At 37.8% G+C, this 21502-nt stretch overlaps 1 protein-coding gene across 4 annotated transcripts in view; it reads right to left on the bottom strand.

The window, feature by feature from the left end:
* The window catches only part of ZFPM2 (zinc finger protein, FOG family member 2), a 480290-nt gene that overhangs the window by 411950 nt on the left and 46838 nt on the right, over positions 1-21502 (bottom strand). Inside the window, exon 1 of one of the 4 annotated variants that reach the window (XM_030795004.1) lies at positions 5530-8748. The exons of 2 other annotated variants lie outside the window; for them this stretch is intronic. The gene's annotated coding sequence lies outside the window, so the exon portion shown is untranslated. Of the gene's footprint in view, positions 1-5529; positions 8749-21502 lie in introns of those variants that run through there. One more of the 4 variants, XM_030795005.1, reaches the window with a different exon arrangement.

The following is a 21502-nucleotide window of genomic DNA, read 5'->3' as shown; positions in this document are numbered from 1 at the left end:
ACTGCCCTTCCTTTTTCCTGGATCTATCTTTTCAAATCCCCACTACATGCTGCTTTTAGATTATTCTTCTTAGACATAGCTATGATCAGGTCTTACCTTGACTCAAGCTTTCTCATTACTATATAAATACATAGAGATTTGTTAGCCTGGCATTGATGACCATTTACAAAGCACCACAGACTATAGAAATTAGTCAGAACTGGGTTGAAATTCTAGTTTCCCCATATACCAGCTGGGTAAAATTAGAAAACTGATTTTCTCTCTCTCTGGTTCCCAATCTCTTCATTGTAATATGAGAATAACAATGTAGCAGAATGTTATTTTGAAGAGAAAAAGCAACTTTGGATCTACCCTTAAATGGTCAATGACATTTGAGTAGGCATAGAGAATGAACCCATTCTAGCATTTTTTGACTATTCATCTTTATTAAAGGTCTTGGCTTTTGTGACACTATTTCCCCCTCTGATTTTCCTCTTTGTCCATTTAACCCTTTATATGAGTGCTTCCAGAAAGTTGTGTCATTGGTCCCTTTTCATTATATATGCTTTTTCTAGTGATCTTCTAAGATCTTAAATACTGTTAAACTCCTACTATATGCTAATAGATTTCAATTATGGATGCTACAGATTCCAACATCCATCTGTTTACTAGACATGTCTGAGTGTCCTATGGTTGCCTTAGGCCTTCTCCTACAATCCTTTGCTCTTCCCTCATTGCTTGTTTCTTTAAATCACATCACTGTTCAAAGTAGGCCATCCAGAAGAGTCAGAGTATCTATTCGTCTCTCCCCTCATGCCTACACACACACACACACACACACACACACACGCCATTAAATTCTGTGGTTTTGTTTTCTAAATTAGCTCTCTCCTCTGTATGTGCACTTTCTCTCCTTTCCATAGGGCCATTAACACCTCTTCTCTGGACTATTGCTACAGTGTATCAGTGAAAGTCTAACCTCCAAACAGAAAGAGTTCTGAGTTCTTAACTAGAAGGAATTTATTTCAGGGAACTGGGCACACAGGTTGGAAGAGGACAGCAATGCAACCCGGATATTAGCAACAGCAGGAAGCTGTTATCTTCCCTGAGCTAAAGAAATAAAACAGGAGAATCACCTGGCAGAAGCCAGGACCACAGCAACTGTTCTTCCTCCATCCTCACTCCCTTTCAAGGCATATTCTCCAATGCTGCCTTTCTAAAACGTAAATCCCATTGTTTGTCCCAATGCCGGGAATTCCTCAGTGGTTTTCTACTGCCCGCATGTAGTCAGAGCTTACTGCATTTTTGACTGCCATGCTGTGCCATGCCCATCACCCCCCAGAAGGCTTCTATTCTCTTACAGACTCCATTCTCTAACCTGGAATCCTCCCACCCCACATGCTAACAACTGCAAATACCTTCTCATCTTTCACGACTTATACTGCAAGTCATTTTTATTATGATGTCTCCCATGTTGTGTGTTCTCCCTCTATTTCCCTCCTCTTTCTCTCTCCCTCCCCCAACCCCATCTCCTTTTCCCTTTGCTCTCCATTTCTTCTTCTCTTTCCTTTTTTACTGTCACTAATGGTATGAGTTGTTCCCCCAGGAAAATCTCTATGTTGCCACTGATTTCACAGTACTGCAGTTGTGTGTGTGTGCACATTCATATGCACGTGTTTGCATATTTTGGCATGCAATATTCAGTTATATGTCTGTCTTTACCAGCTTTTAGCTACCTTAAAGGCAGGAGTATTCATCACATATCCTATCTTTTATCAGTTCAATAGTTTCTTGAAAGATGTCTTGAATTAATTTTGTGCTCTCAAATATATTTATAGGTTCACATATTTCTAAGACTGGAAGTAAAATCTTAACAAGCATTTTATGGGAATTTCTTATTGCATGAGAAAAAATTCTTGAAAGAGAAAATATTTCTTACATTAGTTTTTCCAGGGCGAATACAGGTTGTCTTTTTTTCTCTGATGCTCTTTAAACACAGTTTGAGTGGGATTGAGAGGTGACAGCGTGCTGGCAGTGCTCGCAGCTCTTGCTCGCTCTGGGGTCCTCTTCTGCCTGGGCTCCCACTTTGGGGGCACTTGAGGAGCCCTTCAGCCCGCCGCTGCACGGTGGAGCCCCTTCCTGGGCTGGCCGAAGCCGGAGCCAGCTCTCTCAGCTTGAGGTGAGGTGTGGAAGGAGAGGCGCGGGCGGGAACCAGGGCTGCGCGCGCACTTACGGACCAGCACCAGTTCCAGGTGGGCGTGGGCTCCGCGGGCCCTGCACTCAGAGCAGCCAGCCAGCCGCCCCGCCAGCCCCAGGCAGTGAGGGGCTTAGCACCTGGGCTAGCAGCTGCTGTGCTCGACCTCCCGCCCAGCCTTAGCTGCCTCCCCGCCGGGCAGGGCTTGGGACCTGCAGCCCGCCATGCCCGAGCCTCCCCCACGCTGTGGGTTCCTGCGCAGCCCAAGCCTCCCCAATCAGCAGCGCCACCTGCTCCACAGCGCCCGGTCCCATCGACCACCCAAGGGCTGAGGAGCGAGGGCGCACAGCACAGGACTGGTAGGCAGCTCCACCTGCGACCCGGTTTGGGATCCACTGGGTGAAGCCAGCTGGGCTGAGTCTGGTGGGGACTTGGAGAACCTTTATGTCTAGCTAAGGGATTGTAAACACACCAATCCGCACTCTATATCTAGCTCAAGGTTTGTAAACACACCAATCAGTACCCTGTGTCTAGCTCAGGGTTTGTGAGTGCACTGATCGACACTCTGTATCTAGCTACTCTGGTGGAGACTTGAAGAACCTTTATGTCTAGCTAAGAGATTGTAAATACACCAATCAGCACTTCGTATCTAGCTCAAGGTTTGTAAATACTCCAATCAGCACCCTGTGTCTAGCTCAGGGTTTGTGAATGCACCAATCGACACTCTGTATCTAGCTACTCTGGTGGGGACATGGTGAACTTTTGTGTCAACACTCTGTATCTAGCTAATCTAGTGCGGACATGGAGAACTTTTGTTCTCCATCTTCCCCTTGTTCTAGCTCAGGGATTGTAAATGTACCAATCAGCACCCTGTCAAAACGGACCAATCAGCTCTCTGTTAAATGGACCAATTGGCTCTCTGTAAAATGGACCAATCAGCAGGATATGGGTGGGGCCAGATAAGAGAATAAAAGCAGGCTGCCCCAGCCAGCAGTGGCAACCCGCTACGGTCCCTTTCCACACCGTGGAAGCTTTTTTCTTTTGATCTTTGCAATAAATCTTGCTGCTGCTCACTCTTTGGGTCCACACTGCCTTTATGAGTTGTAACACTCACCACGAAAGTCTGCAGCTTCACTCCTGAGCCAGCGAGACCATGAACCCACCAGAAGACCAAACACATCCAAATATCAGAAGGAACAAACTCCAGACGCGCCACCTTAAGAGCTGTAACACTCACTGCGAGGGTCCACGGCTTCATTCTTGAAGTCAATGAGACCAAGAACCCACCAATTCCGGACACAGGATTACTAGTGTGGCCAGTGCTCATTAACATAGATCCTTTCTTGCCTTATAATTCTGATGCTTAAAAGAATATGTAAAAAAATTAAAAATGTGTGCTTTAGCTTCGGGAAGAATAAAACAAAATGACACATATTAAGTATAGCAAAAACAATCTCTACCTTTAAAAAATACCCTACTTTTGGTTGGGCTCTTCATGAGTTATATCAAGAATATTCTATTTGTTTTACTACAGTTCAAAAGACTTTTTCTAATTCTCTAGTGCTCCTGCCTCCATTTACTGGCCATTTTACTGAGCACCTATTGGAAAACACTAAATGTTTACTTACATTAATTTATTTAATATTCACAATAACTACATGAATGGGGGTAACTGTTTCAGCTCTGTGTTATAGATGAGGGAACTGAGGCACAGAGAAGTAACTTGCTCAAGGTCACATGGAGGTGGGCTGCAGAACTGGAATATGAGCCAGTTCTGACCTCAGAACCCATATACTTAGCCACTACACCATTCTTCCCTATGTGCCAACATTTCTTTTCACCCCTGCACCTTCAGCTCAAGAATAGAGAGGAGGGAATAGGAAGCACACTGTGTCCGTCACAGCTTATCCTCTCTGTCCTCTATGGATAAAATGTGCCAATGAAGGAATGACATTACTGCTATAAAGTAATCACTGGGGTCCTTCTGCTGACCAAGAGAGATCTAAGAGTGATGTAGTTTGGAAGCAAAGAAAAATAATATTTGCATGTATTTACAACCTGCCTTTCTCAGAAAGGATTTAAGGTGTTTCACTAAGATATGTACATTACTGACAGATAAAGTAAATTAAAATAGGTAAGAAGCAAAGCAAAGGGAAAGTTGGGATAGAGCAGTACAGTGAGCACACACAACACAGGCCATGAATTTCTAGTGACTTGGCAATAGCTAGCTTGACGTTTGTCTCTAAGCTACATACCGGCCAATGAAAACAGAGAAATGAGATGAAATAGTTAATTTTTCTACAAAATACAAATAAAGTAGTTGCTCAAGAGAAGCCCAAATATTTCCACTACTAAGAATAGAGAGAAATAATGTCCATGGTCTTCCAGAAAGCACTCTGTATTATATAATAAGCAGCATCCTCCACAACCTGCCCAGAGTCCATGCAGAAACGAATGTCAAAGATGGCTTTGCACAAGATTCCTCCAAAATATGCATGAGGCATGTAAAACAAGGGCCACAGACTCAGTTGTGCCAGAGGTGTTGTTTTATTATTTTAAACCTCTTTGAGAAGTGGTCTCGTATAGTCTGTTACAGACTGCCTAGATTTGAATCCTGGCTTTGTAACTTCTGAGCTGTGAAACATTGGGCAAGACCTCTCTAGGTCTCAGTTTAATCATTATAAAACAGAGGTAATAATGACAATAACTTTCTCATATGGCTGTGTGAGACTTTCATTAGTCACTACACATGAAGTGCTTAGGGTAGTGTTTGGGACACAGTGAGCACTGTATTCATTTTTGCTGTTATATGGATTACTGAATATCTAAATTTATTTTTCAGGAATCTATTTCCCAGGTGACAGAAACTTCATCAATTCAGGGTTTTGTCTAAGTTCCAGAGAACATATTTAGTGGCTGACATTGGGAAGGACTTGGAGGAGCTCAGTGAGAAGGCATCTGGTCCTTAGTGTCATCAGTCCCCCTTAGCATTCCTTTGAATTTCCTCTTTCTTCTTGTCAAAGCTCCTGCTCCAAACGGGTTAATGTTTATTCCCATCTATTGCACACCCTTGAGTACGTGGAGATCAGTTTGCTTCTCTCACAATGTGATGGGATCAGGAAAGGCAATAAGTCTGCCTTAGGCCCATCTGTCTCTGTGGTCTTACTGATTTCCCTGGCCCCACCTCAGAGAAAAAACACAGTTCCCATGTGGTATCCTATTAATGAGCCTACTGGGAACTCTATGGATAATCCACCTCCTGGGATTAACTGAGGGGAAGAAAGGGTGACTCACACTCTTTTTAGAGATTGTCATTTATGCACTCATCACTTCTCTTCCATCAGGAGAATTCTTACTTTTATCTCAGTGGCAAAGTTGAGGGGAGCTTTGCGTGGGTCATCATATCTTCTTCACAAACTCATCTATGCTGTGGTCTTGGCTTGTGCAACTCAAAAGACAAGAATTGGCATCTTTTCTCTCTCAGTGTTTCTGTTGTGTGATTCCATCCCTAAGACAATGAATGTGGAGGGCTGGCAGAATGGGGAATGGGGGAGTCAAGGTGTCCACGGGATTGTGTCTACAGTGAGTGAGCTAACACTGATCTAACATTCTCCAACATATCCTACCACATAAAATTGATTATAGCATATTTCCTAAGCATACTTCAGTTAATGGAATTCCGTAGTTGTCTAGTGTGATGAGATCCATATTTGAAGCTTTCTTCTCTTTATATTAATACCTATGCAGATTTGAAAGAAAACAGAGAAATGGAAAGACTGAAGAGCAACATAAGAATTATGCAGATTTTTAAAAATGAGATAATATAGTGATACTTTGTTTTTTCAAAATTCTGAATAGTGGGCACAACTTGGTGCTGGCTGATCCAGCAGGAGCTCCAAGTGGTCTATTCCAATGGTCAATTTGAACTATTTTTTAAGCTGTAAACAAGGCTAAAATAGCATGCAACAATATATATGAACAACACTCTATTTTCATATACTTCGCACCACTAAGACTAAGATGTATTAGGTAAATCTTTCATGTTATATGTTGTACGCTGATAAACTCAGGACAAAGAACTATGCAATTACAAGTCCACACGGGCCTTCAAAGATCCAGTTCTTTAACACCTTTATTTCAGATATGAGAAAAGTAGGACTGAGAGGGTTATTTGAAATCACATTCTTTTTTTACATAAATATATTAAAACATAAGAACAAAAGAATACACCACGTAAGATTTATTTGTCATTGGACCAAGAATTCTGCTGCTGGACAGTCATGCTGACCAATTTTTGACTGTAACTCTGTATGCTTTCTATGACTAGAAGCCCTTTAGAAAGGTCTGCTAAGTAAATTCAACAAGCATCCAGTCAATCTGTAAATGCCTCATGGATAGGTGCTTACTCTATCCCCAACAGTGCTTAGTGAAATATCCTGGAGAAAACGTATGCTAATATGTTTATTAACTTTGATGATGAGGAGCAGCATATATTGATGACCATACAGCCTAAATGTCCTTCGCATTTTCTTCATCTCTTACAATCCTGTCTGTTCTTTAAAGCTCAGGCGAAGCCCAACCCCAGTCATGATATTTTTCCTGACTATTCTAGCCTACCCTTATTCCTGTCTTCTTAACCACCTATTTCCCCTTCCATCAAATACATATTCATTTAAATATATATTTCTACTTAATTATATGATTATGTTTCAGCATAATCTCCATAACTAGATATTAGATTTCCAAAGATCATTTACTATATTCTGCACCTTTAATGTTCCACTCATCATCATCATCGTCACCAAAGCTTCAAAGATGAGGCACAAATATTATCCATCAATACTTCCTTTATACTCCTTGAAGTACTATAATTATTTCTAAATTCCAATATTCCTTTGTCAGGTTTTAGGGGAACTACCCATTTCCAAATTCCTAAGTTTTGCCAAGTAAGTTATGTCCAACCTTCCTCTTTACTTAGTCTTTCCATCATAAAATCACAAATATTTCAAGCCATTCCCCAAATGTAGAAGCTAGACTTTCTTCCCCCATTCTAGAAAACTTCTCTAGAATGTCTTCATTTCCATTTCCCATTTTGAAGTCTGGTAGGCATATATGCAAACGCTATATACCACTGCACTGTAAAGGGTAAAATAACATTTTCTATTTTATCTTTAATATTCTTCCCAGTGAAGGTAAACTTTTAACATGGAATAAGAAAATAATATTGACAAAAGTGTTTAATAAAAAAACTGTTCTATAGTTTAATATTTCCTAATAATCTATATTGAAAATGCAATAAAGCATCATATTAGACATACAGGATTAACTGTGTTTTGCAATTTTAACCCAAACATTATTTAATTCCCTGTAAGTTTACTAATGAATAACTTATGATTTTTTTAAAAAAGCTTAAGTACTCTCTAGAGTGCATTGCATACACAGAAAGATGGTGTCAGGAAACCATACTGTTGACCAGATAGAAATAATAAAAGTATAATTTGTCAACTATTCAAATTGGAAGAATAACAGATGAATCATTAAGCCTGTATTCATCCAAAGTATAATATTATAAAAATTTCAACCGTCTCTAAATAGCTTATCTTGTGGGAGGTCAGGAGCAGGTGTTTTGGACAAATAAATTTTGAATCTTGAATATATTGTTTTTAGCAAGTCCTTCAGTAGTGGTTTATTAGTCCTTCAGATATGTTTGAATTTATGGCAAACCACTTAACAGAAAGTCTACCAATCCATAGAAAGAATGTTTAGAACTTCAACTTATAGGCTATATCATGTTGACAGTGTAGTCTTTCAAAAGTAGTCTAGGAAAATGTACCATATAATGGTAATATTGGCTGATCAAAAAAACCACAATTATGTATATACTTGAAGCTTCAGTTGTTCTCTAGCTCAAACTTTTGCTGCTTTCCAGAGGCTATCTTTGGGGAAAATATTCGTATAGAATATAATATAATATATATATATTATGTATATTATATATATATATGCAAAAACATTTACATTTTAGCACACTTGATAGTCTTTAAGCTATTAATATTATTAAAGACCTTCAGTCAAAAACCACCTGGATCAGATCTGTTATTGGACAAATGTCTGTTTCCTGACCCACTGCAATTAGGGAACTGTGGGGAATCTCAGTAAGAATGTGTCTGCCATAACTTATATGATTTGAATTTGTGTTAGGTGTTTTAGGGGAGAGTTCACAAAAGCAGGACTTTGCTCTGGATTGGATGTTGTCAGAAACAAAGAGTTCTCTGGTTTGGGTATCTTACTCAAATTCTCTGATTGGGTATCTTAAAAATTCTTAACTATCAATCAAGAAGAATGAGGTGACGTTAAAGCTGTGATTGGTGATCAAAAAAACTGGATAAAGAAAATGTGGCACATATACATCATGGAATACTATGTGGCCATAAAAAAAGGATGAGTTCATGTCCTTTCATGAAGGACACGAACTTTCATCCAGGGACAAGGATGAAGGTAGAAACCATCATTCTCAGCAAACTAACACAGGAACAGAAAACCAAACACTGCATGTTCTCACTCATAAGTGGGGGTTGAACAATGAAAACACATGGACATAGGGAGGGGGACATCACACACCAGGGCCTGTCGAGGGGTCGGGGGCATTAAGAGAAATACCTAATGTAGATGATGGGTTGATAGGTGCAGCAAACCACCACGGCATGTGTATACCTATGTAACAAACCTGTACGTTCTCCACATGTATCCCAGAACTTAAAGTATAATTACATATATATATACAGATAGAAAATATCTGTTAATTTTCTGGTCTGCAAAATGTTTATGTCTTTGGCTGAGTTTGGGTGTGCATATGTAGTAGTATCATTTTTGTCTAGCCCATTATGATCACATAGGGTCCTTATGTAATGTTGATCGTGGGTGAAATTCAGTGTTCAAGAGAAGAACACCACAGCCCACCAGGCCAGACCCAAATATCAGCACCTGCCTTTCTCTTTCTTTCTTAATATATAAAAAATGAGCATAAAGTGGGTGGGGTCATCATTCCTACAGAGTAAAATAGAGTCACAAACAGGAACTCAACTCCACTTTACTTATATTGTAGGCTATAATCAGCATCTTATATATTTTTGGCATTACTACTCTGTTAGAAATCTAGCAAATATTTCTATAAGTATTTCAACTAACTCACTTCTTCCTGCTACAAATAACTATTGACTTTCAACTACAGAAAGTCTTTGTCAAAATCTGTAAATGGTGTATCAAAATTCAATAAAACTGTCACAAATCTAATGAAATAGGAACTAGGTGAAAGATGAGAGTGAGCCTACATTCACATCACATCTGAATTTCTATATAACAGAGCATTTTGTCATGAGTATTTCCTATATGCGCAGGCACTCCCAGGACTTAGGACTACAATAATGAATAAGATCAAGACCCCATCCTCAGTGTATTTTCTGCCCTATGATAGGACTATAGTTTTCTCATTCCTCATTTTACATTGTGAAATAAAACTACATCACTCTACTGAGTAGTCAAAAAAGAAAATTAATATTGGTCTATACCATGTGTTCATGGCCAGTTTCGGTTCTTATAGTCAACGTAAACTTTGTTTTTTTTTTTGAGACAGAGTTTCACTCTTGTTGCCCAGGCTGGAGTGCAATGGCGTGATTTCGGCTCACCACAACCTCCACCTCCCGGGTTCAAGCGATTCTCTTGCCTCAGCCTCCCAAGTAGCTAGGATTACAGGCATCCGCCACCACACCTGGTTAATTTTGTATTTTTCGTAGACATGGGGTTTCACCATGTTGGTCAGTCTGGTCTCAAACTCGAGACCTCTGCTGATCCGCCCACCTTGGCCTCCCAAAGTGCTGGGATTACAGGCGTGAGCCACCGTGCCCGGACCAATGTAAACTTTTAACTAAATTTTGGCCACTGGTTTGCTGGTTCACTGATGAGTTGTAAATATTTCCTCTCAAGTCCACAAGCATCTCACATAAACTCAAGAGGATAAAAATTCTAATTGCATTCCCATTATTGAAGAAGTTTTTTTTTAATTGTTTATGCTATCAGTGGGAATTTGATTTGTTTTAAAACTTGATGTTCATATGCAGATATAAAGTTATAAGATAAAGTTTTGTAAATCACACTGTAATAATTGACAGCAATTAAATTAGGCCACTAAATAAAAACTGTGCCAAATGTAGAAATTAACAAGTTATAAAAAAAGTAAGAACAATGTTTTTTGAAATTTTAACATTTAAATTCAATTTTAAAACCACAAACAAAGTAGTACATATTGTTATTTTCACAGGAAAACAGTATAATTATCTAAATAGGTCCTAGATGTTAATTATCTACCTATGTATCTACCTATATATCTACCTATTTACCTACCTATCTAACCATCTATGTCAATTTTAGGTCCTAGATATACTCCATCTGCCTATCATCTATCTATTAATTGACTGACCTATCTATCTACATACCTACCCATCCTCGATAAATTAAATGTCTTAAATTTCTTAAAACTGTCTTAATTTTAAACCAACTAGAGTAGCGGCAAATATCAGAAATATCTTATTTTCTTCTTCTTTATCTCATTTATTAGTATTTAGAGAGACTACCATCCTCTCTAAACCTAAAAACATACATGGTATATCAAATAAAACCTCCCCAACAGTTTTTGTTTCTATAATGAGGATGCTATTGTAGTTTCATTATTAAAAGAAATATACACATACTCACATAATCTAGCCTTGTCTGCTATTTATTTATTCAGTCACAAAATAAATATTTACTGAGTGTCCTCCAACTATTTGTAGAAAATTATGTGGAACAGAGCAATTAAAATAAAACAAAACACAGTGATTCATCTTAAGGAGTTTGCAGCCTAGGAGGAGAGATTAAGGCATGTACACAAATATTAAAAGAAAGCAGTTATCATTACAGATAGGGGAAAAACCTTCTGAGAGTTCAGACAAGGGAGTGATGGCTCCAGGTTGGAAATATCATAAGTTTTCATAAGAAAAAATGTATCTTAACTATGGATTACAATATAGGATTACAGATAGAAACTGGGGGACATCTACTGTGTTCCTTGGGGACCCCTGCCTCCCTAATTCTTAGTTCACCCCCAGTTCTTCTTCACATTCATTACTATAAAGTTTTTGTTTGACTTAGTCTTCTGCAGCTCACTTTCCAACTCTAAAGGTAGGGCTCTTTCCATTTAATTTTCTTAATTTCATTTGGCTATCTCATCCAATATCCCAGTTTATAGCAATACTTTTTAATTAAAAAATCATAGTGACATATAATATGCATTGAGGCAATAATTTGAATGCTTTTCTTTTCACATCCATCACAGCAGTTATCCTTCCCTAGTTTCCCATAACTGAAACTGGGAAGCACACTTTTTATACACTCATCCAAAGAAAGGGATATATAATACTCTTCAAGGTGTTCAAACTTCAAAGAAATCAAACTGTTGTTAAGAGGGAAGTATATATAGTCTGAAGTGCACCTAAAAAACTTCTGTAAAAAGTATCCAAATATGTATTCATTCAGTCGTTCATTTTTCTTTATTTTTCTTTTGAGACAGTCTTGATCTGTCACTCAGGCTGGTGTGCAGTGGTGCAATCTCGGCTCACTGCAACCTCCACCTTCTGGGTTCAAGTGATCCTCATGCCTCAGCCTCTCGAGTAGCTGGGATTACAGGTGTGCGCCACTACATCTGGCTTTTCTTTTTTTTTTTGGTATTTTTAGTAGAAACGGGGTTTTGCTATGTTGGCCAGGCTGGTCTCAAACTCCTGGCCTCAAGTGATCCTTCCACCTCAGCCTCCCAAAGTGCTGGGATTACAGGCATGAACCACCACACCCAGCCCAGTCATTCATTTTTCTATTCAACAAATGTCTCTAGAGTACTACTATATACCAGGTACTCTTGTAGGACTCTTTTAGAACTAAGTTCTCGATTTCCTTGGGTTTACATTCTAGTGGGAGGTGATAGTAAGCAACCAGAAAATAAAACAACCAGTGAATAAATAGATAAATAAACTGCATAAACAAACTAAGCAAAATATGGTAATAAACTATAATGTTGTAAGCACTATGAAGATTACCAACATCGGGCAACAGGCTACCGCGATGAGGTGTTTACTTCATCTGGGAAGTCAGGGAAGCCCTCCTTGAAGGGATGACATGTCAGATGGGACTTATATGACAAGAAGGAATGACCATACAATAATCCCAGGGAAAGAGCATTCAAGGCATGGCGAACAGCCCTACAATGGGAACAGTGGGAATAAACATGGCATGTCTGAGAAAGAGCCACATGGCTAGAGCGCAGAGATGAGAGGACCATGGTACAAGGCGAGGACAGAGAGCTGAGCAGGAGGTTTCAAAGCCAGGACAAGGAATATAGATTATATTCTAATTGCATTGGGAAGCAATTGAAAAGTTTTAAGCTAGTGAGTGGCATGGTATCATTATTTTAAAAGATTACTTTATCTGCTATACACAGGATGGATTCTAAGGAGTAAGAGTGAATTTCAGAGAGACCACATTAGGCAGCAATAATCTGGGCAAGAGAAGATGATGATCTGAACTAAAACTGGATAGAAATAGATGAATTCAGAAGATATTTTTAGAGATAGGACTTATAATAGATTGGATATGAGAAGATGCAAAAACCAGGATAAATGCTAACTCCCAGCTTTTTTACTTAGACAAACTGGATGTACGTTGATGAAATTGGCTGAGATGAAACAATTGGAGATGAACAGATTTGTGAGACACATGACCAAGAGTTGTTCTTGGGACACATTAAATTTGAGATGCTTGTTAGAGATCCATGTGAAGAGTGTAGGCAGTTGGAAATATAAGTCTGAATTCAGGTCCAGGGAGAATTCAAGTCTGGAAATAAAGATTTTAAAGCCTTTCAGAGACAGATGGTATTTATAGCTATAGGATCAAAATTCATCACCTGGAGAAAGAGTGCAGCCCGACAAGAGAGGAAGGTCCAGGAGAGAGTCTTGAAGAACTTCAATGTCTAGATATTAAGCAGAGGAGAAATTAATCCAGAAAACTGAGAAGTAGCCATTCAAATGGGAAGAAAACTAAGAGAGTGTGATGTCACCAAAGTCAAGAGAAGAAAGTGCCTCAAGAAGGAGGGAGTAGTCAGCTTTGCTGAATGATGCTAGGAGTTAAGAGAGGTGAAGATTGGATTTGTCTAAATGGAGGCCACTGGTAAAAGTAACAGCTCTGTTAGGGGAGTGCTGAGGAATCTCAGGGCTTTTTCCTGAATGGGATGGAGTTGAGGAGAGAAGAGGAAATGAAAGAATAGAAACAAGACTAGAGACAACAATTTCAAGACATTTTGCTCTAAATAGGGCATAGAGAAGTGGGGTGGTATACGGGGTTAAGAGAGGATTTTGTGATAGATGATGATAAAGTTCTTTGTTATTATTATTCATGTTGGAATGATCTTGTATTTACAGGGAAATGTTGCAGAAGAAAGAACAGATAAACCACAGCAAAGCCTTGGACAAGAAGTAGACTCCACAGAGGAACATGTTCATTGACCTCAAAAAGTTTATCTCGGCTATGATTATAAGCCAATTTTCTTTCGGTTTGTACTTTTGTCTACATTAAAGACACTGATAAATGATATAAGAAAATAGTTAAGCCCACAACATCTAATCTGCATACCAAGGCCTCATCTGCCTCTTTACAGACTCCTATCTTCACTATTCAACTGGTGAAGGGAGTTCTAATCTGCTTGGTTGTATTCCAGGACACCAATTCGGCCAGAGTTAGCAGCAGTTGGAACACTGAGCGTTCAAAGGTCATACAGAAAGGTGTGAGTCTCTCTTCCTTCTTTGCTACTGCACTAGTAAGAGACCAGAGTCTTCACCTGCTTTGGTCCCACTTCCCTCTCCTTTGCTCCCTTTGCTTATCTTTTCCCTTCCTAAAGAACAGCTTTCCTGCAGGTAGAGGCTCCAGGCAACTGTTTTCTGTCCCTGATTCTCTTTCTTTTCTCTCCTACCTTATAGAAGTAGTTGGTAGTCTTACAGCTTTTTCCACCAATGAAGGACCCTGTTAGATTCCTTTCTAGAAAATAATTTTCCTTTCTCAAGTGTGAAACATCCTAAAATTCAGATTTGGGCTTCAGAGCCAAAAAAGTGTTTTGTTTTTGTTTTTGTTTTGTTTTTTTCCTATCCAGGCTACCATGGATTGGGGGAAAAAAAATTAGGTCCATTGGACAAATATCAAGTAACAGTCACAAGTTATTATCTCCAAAATCCTTGCCCCCAAATACAAACAAAGATAGCATGAAAACTTAATTGTCAGAGTACTTAATCAAAAGCAAGTTAGGGTTTGACAGCTTTGGTTTGGGCAGACAGTCCCTGCAGAGTAGTCTTGGAGAGATCCCTCATTTTACCTATGGAAGTTAGAGGTTCTGAACCAAAAAAAAAAATGTTGTCTTTACTCCCATAAACTTGAGCTACCCTACAAAGAATATTGACAAATCCAGGAGTTATCTTGGACTCCGATCCAGATGTTAACTTGTTACCACTCTGAGTGGTTTCCCACATCATGCCCCTGCTACCTGCCCTATGTTCCTATGCTTGTCCACTTAACCAAAGTTTTGTTATAGTCTCTTCACCCCCTTCTCCTCACCTGTGACACCACCGTTTTATTATTTTATTTAATAAAAATTTGGGAGGCCGAGGCAAGAGGATTGCTTGAGCTCAGGAGTTCAAGAACGGCCTGAGCAACATATGGAGATAACATCTCGACAAAAAATTTTAAATTGCACCAGGTGTGGCGGTGTGTACCTGTAGTCTCAGCTAGTTGTGAGGCTGAAGTGGGAGAAAGTTGAGGCTGCAGTGAGCTGTGAATGTGCCACTGAACTCCAGCCTGGGAGAAATAGCAAGACCCCATCTCAAAAAAACAAACAAAAAAAATTCTTAGTTTAAAACTCATACTTAAGTAACATAATAGTTTCCTTGCAGTTGCTTAAAATTATTGGTAAGTATCTCTGGAACTATGAGCAATTTATCTAGCAAGTTGTGCATCTTTCATAAATAATTACTTATCTAGATCACATCATACCATTTTCTTTATTAAAAAGTTTCACCCAAGACTAGTTTTCTATGTGGGGATTTCTTGAGAGTTGGGGCCATGTCATGCTCATGTTTAATTTCCTCTAGGCTCTGCCTATACAAAACTTACGTATTACTGAATTGAGAGATAGCATATGTAACATATAAACAGAAAGACCCAAAAGGGGAAGATAATGGACATCCCATACTTAAAAGAGTTCCATTTATAAATTAAAGTTTGCCAACCCCAGCACTTGAACAACCTTTTGTTTTATTTTTTGTACACAATATCTAGTTCCTTCTTTTATCATGACTTTCTGCCCTCCCAGCCCAGGTGTTGGCTATTCCAGTGATTAGATCAAAGATGACCTTTTATGTGTGAAGACAGAGGTAAAGAAAATGCTTATTAAAAGTCTCTGCCTATTGTATGTCATCAGTTAAGAGCTTTCGTTTCCTATCTGATAGAGGGACAATGTTTTCCTTTATCATTTCCTTGAGTTTAATGTATTCAAAAAATATAGTTTCCATTTTTCTTTATTGTTTTTATCTCATTTATTTAGTTTTGTGGTAGTTGTTGTTGTTATAGCTTTTATCTGGCTTGAATATGCAGTTAGGCATTAATTTCTCTGCAATTCACTTAATTGAATAATTTATCTTACCTTTTGTTAGCACTATTTACATTTTTAAGGCACTGTGTTTATTCATGTGAGATTTCTTTTACTCTGCCTGTATAATCTGTAATGATGATTGTAAGGCCCAGAGAAGGTCTCTCCTGTGAAATTAAGACTACTCTCCATCAGATTCCTTTAAGAAATGGCATGAGATTTCAGGAGAAAAAAAGATCTTACTCCTTAAATGGAAGTTTAATAGAGAGAAAGAAAAATAAAATTGAAGAAACGAAATAATAAATGAACTTGGAATGCCAGGTTTTAAGAGCTCAAAATGATTTCTTGACGTACCTGCTGAGAAAGAAGAATCTTGTGAAAATGTGAATGAAGGTTCAGTGAATGGTTGGCTTAACTGAGGAAGTAAAAATTAAAATATGGGTTGTTTTGACTCTTTCTAGATCTTCTGCTTTCATCTAATGCTGATAAGAAAAAGGCCAATCACGACGGAATAGTGAGAATAGAAGACCAAGGCAATTTGCCAACAAGAGGTCTCCTGGCCAGCAAGAATAGTAATGGACTTATTGTTTCACAAATCCTTAAAGATAAGAAATCTTATATCTAAAACCATGCTGGTCAGAGCACTTGGTGCCCTTATGTATATGAACTGGGAGATAATCTATGGATTTTGAATATTATTCCTACCTAAAACATTTTTCTCTTACTTTATATTTTCTGAAGTCCTTTTTTCATTTATTAAATTCTACTCTATTCTGATCATTATCATGAAACTTTCCTTGCTTCCCGTTAAAATTCCTAATACGACGCATGTCCTGATGGATAAAACTTAGAAGAGCTTTCCTTTCCTACTTACTTTCTTTCCTTTCTACATGACTACATTAAATATTAAATAACTCAAAAATATTTTGGTAATTTGAAAAATTCACCATCCTTGAAGAAACTGTTTGAGGAGTTTTCTCTTATTACTAAGTATACACTAATATAGAGATGTTTAAATCAACCCTGGGACACTATGATATTTTAGTGCAGTTACTCCAATCTCTGAATACTTTTGCATCTACCAGACTTTTCTTTACCTAGAAAGCTCAGTAAACATTATTACTTTTATTATTGATATTATTATTACTTGCTAGAAACATTTTTATTTTCTACAATTTATTTTGTATATTTCAAACCTTCAAAAGTTACAATACTAAATAATAAACATGCACATACCCTTTGCTTAGAATTACAAATTGCTAACATTTTGCCACATTTTCTGTATGCTTCTTTCTCAATAATAAAAATAATAGGCCGGGCACAGTGGCTCACGCCTGTAATCCCAGCACTTTGGGAGGCCGAGGCAGGTGGATCACAAAGTCAGCAGATTAAGACCATCCTGGCTAACATGGTGAAACCCCGTCTCTACTAAAAATACAAAAAATTAGCCAGGTGTGTTGGCAGGCGCCTGTAGTCCCAGCTAGTTGGGAGGCTGAGGCAGGAGAATGGCGTGAACCCGGGAGGCGGAGCTTGCAGTGAGCTGAGATGGCGCCACGGCACTCTAGCCTGGGCGACAGAGCAAGACTCTGTCTCAAAAAAAAAAATAATAATAATAATAATAATAATTTCACTATTGTTATCATTTTGTGAACCATTTGAAATGTAAGTTGCATGCACTATGACCTTTTATCCTAAGTAGTCCAGTATATATCATCTGAGAAAAATGACATTATATTATGTAGCCAGAGTATATTTCACTAATTCAGAACAATTAATTTTGATGAACACAATTATGTAATACACAGTACAGATTAAATTTTGCCAATCATCCTAATAATGTCCTTTATAGCATATTTTATCCAATTAACAATCTAATCCAGTCTCATATTTTAGTCTTATATAAGGTGTTATCACCTTTCTCTGATAGCATATGCAAATAATTTATATTTTAATTTCATACCTCCAGTCATGACCTAAAATTTAATAATTCCTGTTCATTTATAAATTTCCTGAATTTGAGTTTGTATAACCACTTGAGAGTATATATCTTGATCTGTTTACTTTCATGACCTTCTGATTGCTCTGAAGAATCTATGCCCTCAGATAACATCTGTAACCAGTACTTACATAACTTTTGATCTGGTTTCCTTCCACTCAGTTTACAAACTCTTCCTAAAATCCCTTCTGTTCTTGGATGCTGACAATGTAATTACCTCCATCCTCCATTATTTCCAGACCACATTACAACTCAGGAAAGCCAAGTGTACAGATCTACCTCCTTTAAGCTTCCAGATGCCCATCATCAGCAAGTATAAATTCTTTAAATATTCAGCTTTTGGACTAACATGACAAAAGAGAATATTACTCAATTTCCTATCTTTTTCTCCTTGTTATACAATTTTGTTTGACCAGCTCAGTGTATGTTCTAGCAATATCATTGTGTGTGGATATGGGTTCACACACACACAGAGAAACAAGAATATTAAAACAAAAGTATCAAATAGAGGCTTAACATTTCTAGGATTTAACGAAGTTCTACCTAATGTCTTGAATTCAGGCTTCATGTCCTGCAAAATACAGACCCATACAGAGGTGCCAGGCCTAATTAGCAACACAGAGTCAGTAGCACCCAATATTTTAAAGATCCGTCTAGTAACGAATTACGGCATCTTCAAAATCCATCACAGACGTTCATGAGGACAACTGCTGCTGTGTGTACACACAGCACAACACACAGAATGAAGAGCTTTGGCTTTGGAGTTAGATAAGTTGTGTTCAAATTCCAGATCTGTACATTACCAGCTAGATTACTTTGAGCAAATTACTTCACCTTTCTCTGCCTTATTTTCCTCAGGCATAAAATACAGCACATACGCGATAAGTTAAAACAATTCATATAAAAACGTTGCAACATGCCTTAACACAAAGAAAGTCTTCAATAAGTGTCTATCAAAAGAGGAGCTGTGGCGCACTTGCTCTTGACTTAATCACATTAATTTCACCAACCTGTGGCTGCTGAAGTCCCTCCTGCTGTAATAGCCCCTCTTTTATTATCAGGTTTCCATAGAGCCATGTTGTACACACTATAATGCATACCACTAAGGTGGGGCATCTGCCCCATGGGACAAAATATCTAAAAAGTCATTTATAAAGGTTATGTAGCCCAACCTCCCATTCAATGTTTTTCCCTTTACAACGTCTCTAAAGGATGATTAACTAAACACTTCTAAGCTGAAATTTCATTACGCCACAATTTGGGAAAGGTAAGAATTATTAGAAAATTAGTTCTTATTCTGAACTGGTAGTTACCTCTCTTAAAAAGTGTCTATCCATTAGAAAGAACTAACACTTATTGAGTACTTAGCTATCATGCAATTTACATATGCTATCTTTTGTTGTCTTCTGCATAACCATATGAAACAGGTTCTATTTCTTACCCCCTCACCCAATGATGCTATGCCAGTTTTGCACTTGATTTACTTTGCACTGTCATTTCAATGAGTTGTTTCTCAGTGGTTTCCTAGTGCTTCATATGAAAGGTGGACTGAGACCCTGGACCAGTAACTAGATTTCCTCTCATTTATTACCATACATTTTAACATATTACTATAAATTATTCCTCCAAAGCCTTAAAAATTGACAAACACTGATAAAATTCCCAAAAGAAATACATAATATTCACTGTTATAATCACAAACACATAGATACATACTACTATATTCATATTTATTATTTTTATGTGTATTCATGCTCTTCAGTGAAATTTTCTAACATTATAAGCTCTTGAAATCACTCTCACTGCCCCCATAAGCACACAATGAAGTAGTTTACACAAACTACATAGCATAGGTCTTTTCCAGAAAGAAAAAAAAAAAACTCTTGGCTTACTGGATAGAAAAGTTACAAATTATCCACCCAAAGCACAGATCATAAACCTGACCCCCTTTTTAGATTTTTATTAGGACTGAAATAATTGATACTGACAGAACAAAGAGAAGATTGTTACAACCATAAAAATCATTTTGCTGCTACTAATATAACTGAATCCTACGTCTAATGGATTATGTGGCCAGGCCAGCCTCATAATATCATCTAGTAACTAACTCTGTCCATATGCTGGCGTTCAATGGCCAAAGGCCCCATTTAATTAAGAAGATGGATTTATATGCACTAATATTTCAGGTTAAAGCTTTGAGACCATAGTATTACCCAAGTTAAAAAAATTTTTTAGCCTCACCATTTTTTCCTACTGAGTACACCTCCTATTTCTGCATGATGCCCCATCAAAAATAAACTTACAATATCAGATATGTTTAAAAATATAAAAGCATAACAATATTTAGCACATATTTATATAATTCACGTCAGGATAATTGTCTTCAATTTTAAACAGACCCTCTTAACAAAGAGGGATTATTAATCTTGTGAAAACGTGATATTGAGATAAATCCATTTATCAGACATAGACATGGAAAAACATAGCCAGTTAAACGTAGGAGCAAAGTTATCTAGAAATAACCTAATGGGCTCCTTCATGTGTGGTTTTATATATTTTATTATTTGCTCTAGTCATAAATCATGACATGTATACTGCTGGCTAAAATATCTTCTGGGAATAAAGCTCCTTCATTACGAAGTTAATGTTGAGAAGTACTTTGTAAATCAAATGAAAGAGAACCACTGGGACTCATAGCCATGCACTTCAAAAAGGTCCTAGGTCAAAGTTGCACATCACCTCAAGCTAAGTAAAGATGATAGAAATGACAAGCCCTAGATAATGCTCAGACATATTTTTCTGGAGCAGCTATTATGCACCAGGCACTCCGATGGGCTGTGCCAACACAACAACCCTACTCCTCTTTCCCTTATCTTGAAATTTATGGATACTGGGAGGAAAAACTAGGAAAAGGGAAACAGTACATTCCATAGCCTAAACTGGGCAAAACACAGTCATTTTCATAATGGAAGTCAAGAGGAAAGGATCTGGGGAGGAAGAAACTTGCCATATTCTTGAGTATTCAGTTTCATAATGAAATAAATCAGGAATAAAATTAAGGAAAAAAAATTTTAAAAACCTTTGTTTCTCTGATTTGCTTGGTATACAGCAAATATACTTAGATTTAAGCATCAATGTTTTAATTTAACTTTTGAATGCCTATGACAGCTAATTCAGTCTGATTGGGCTCAAAGTGGAAAGAGTACAAAGAGCAAATACACCAGCAAGGAAGACACATAGGGCCTGAGATTGTCTTAGACGGGATTAATAGTAAGTACTAGTAACCAGTTATTACTTATCTCCTTAAAAGAATTCTCCTTGTGGTACATCTGTCCAACTTATCTTCCATGTAAAGATTCAGTATCTCTTTGCAATATCTCTTTAATAAAGAATTAACTTCATTTGTTAAAAAAAGGAAAAAGATGTTAAAAGATGCCTCCTCAGTGATTTCTCCTCTATATGAAGCAATCTTTACTCTTGGATTTCTCCCTACCTAGCAAGAAAACCATCCTAGTACAGAGGAAAAGTCCAAGAGAGGTAATTCAGTATCATAGACAATGCCTATCGATTGCATTATGTAAAATATCATAACTTCCACACACAATTAAGAAGCAACTGA

Source organism: Nomascus leucogenys, chromosome 16, assembly GCF_006542625.1.
Source record: "Nomascus leucogenys isolate Asia chromosome 16, Asia_NLE_v1, whole genome shotgun sequence".
Lineage (NCBI taxonomy): Eukaryota > Metazoa > Chordata > Mammalia > Primates > Hylobatidae > Nomascus > Nomascus leucogenys.
The sequence above is the reverse complement of the archived record's forward strand: the minus strand, read 5'-3'. Positions and strand labels throughout refer to the sequence as shown.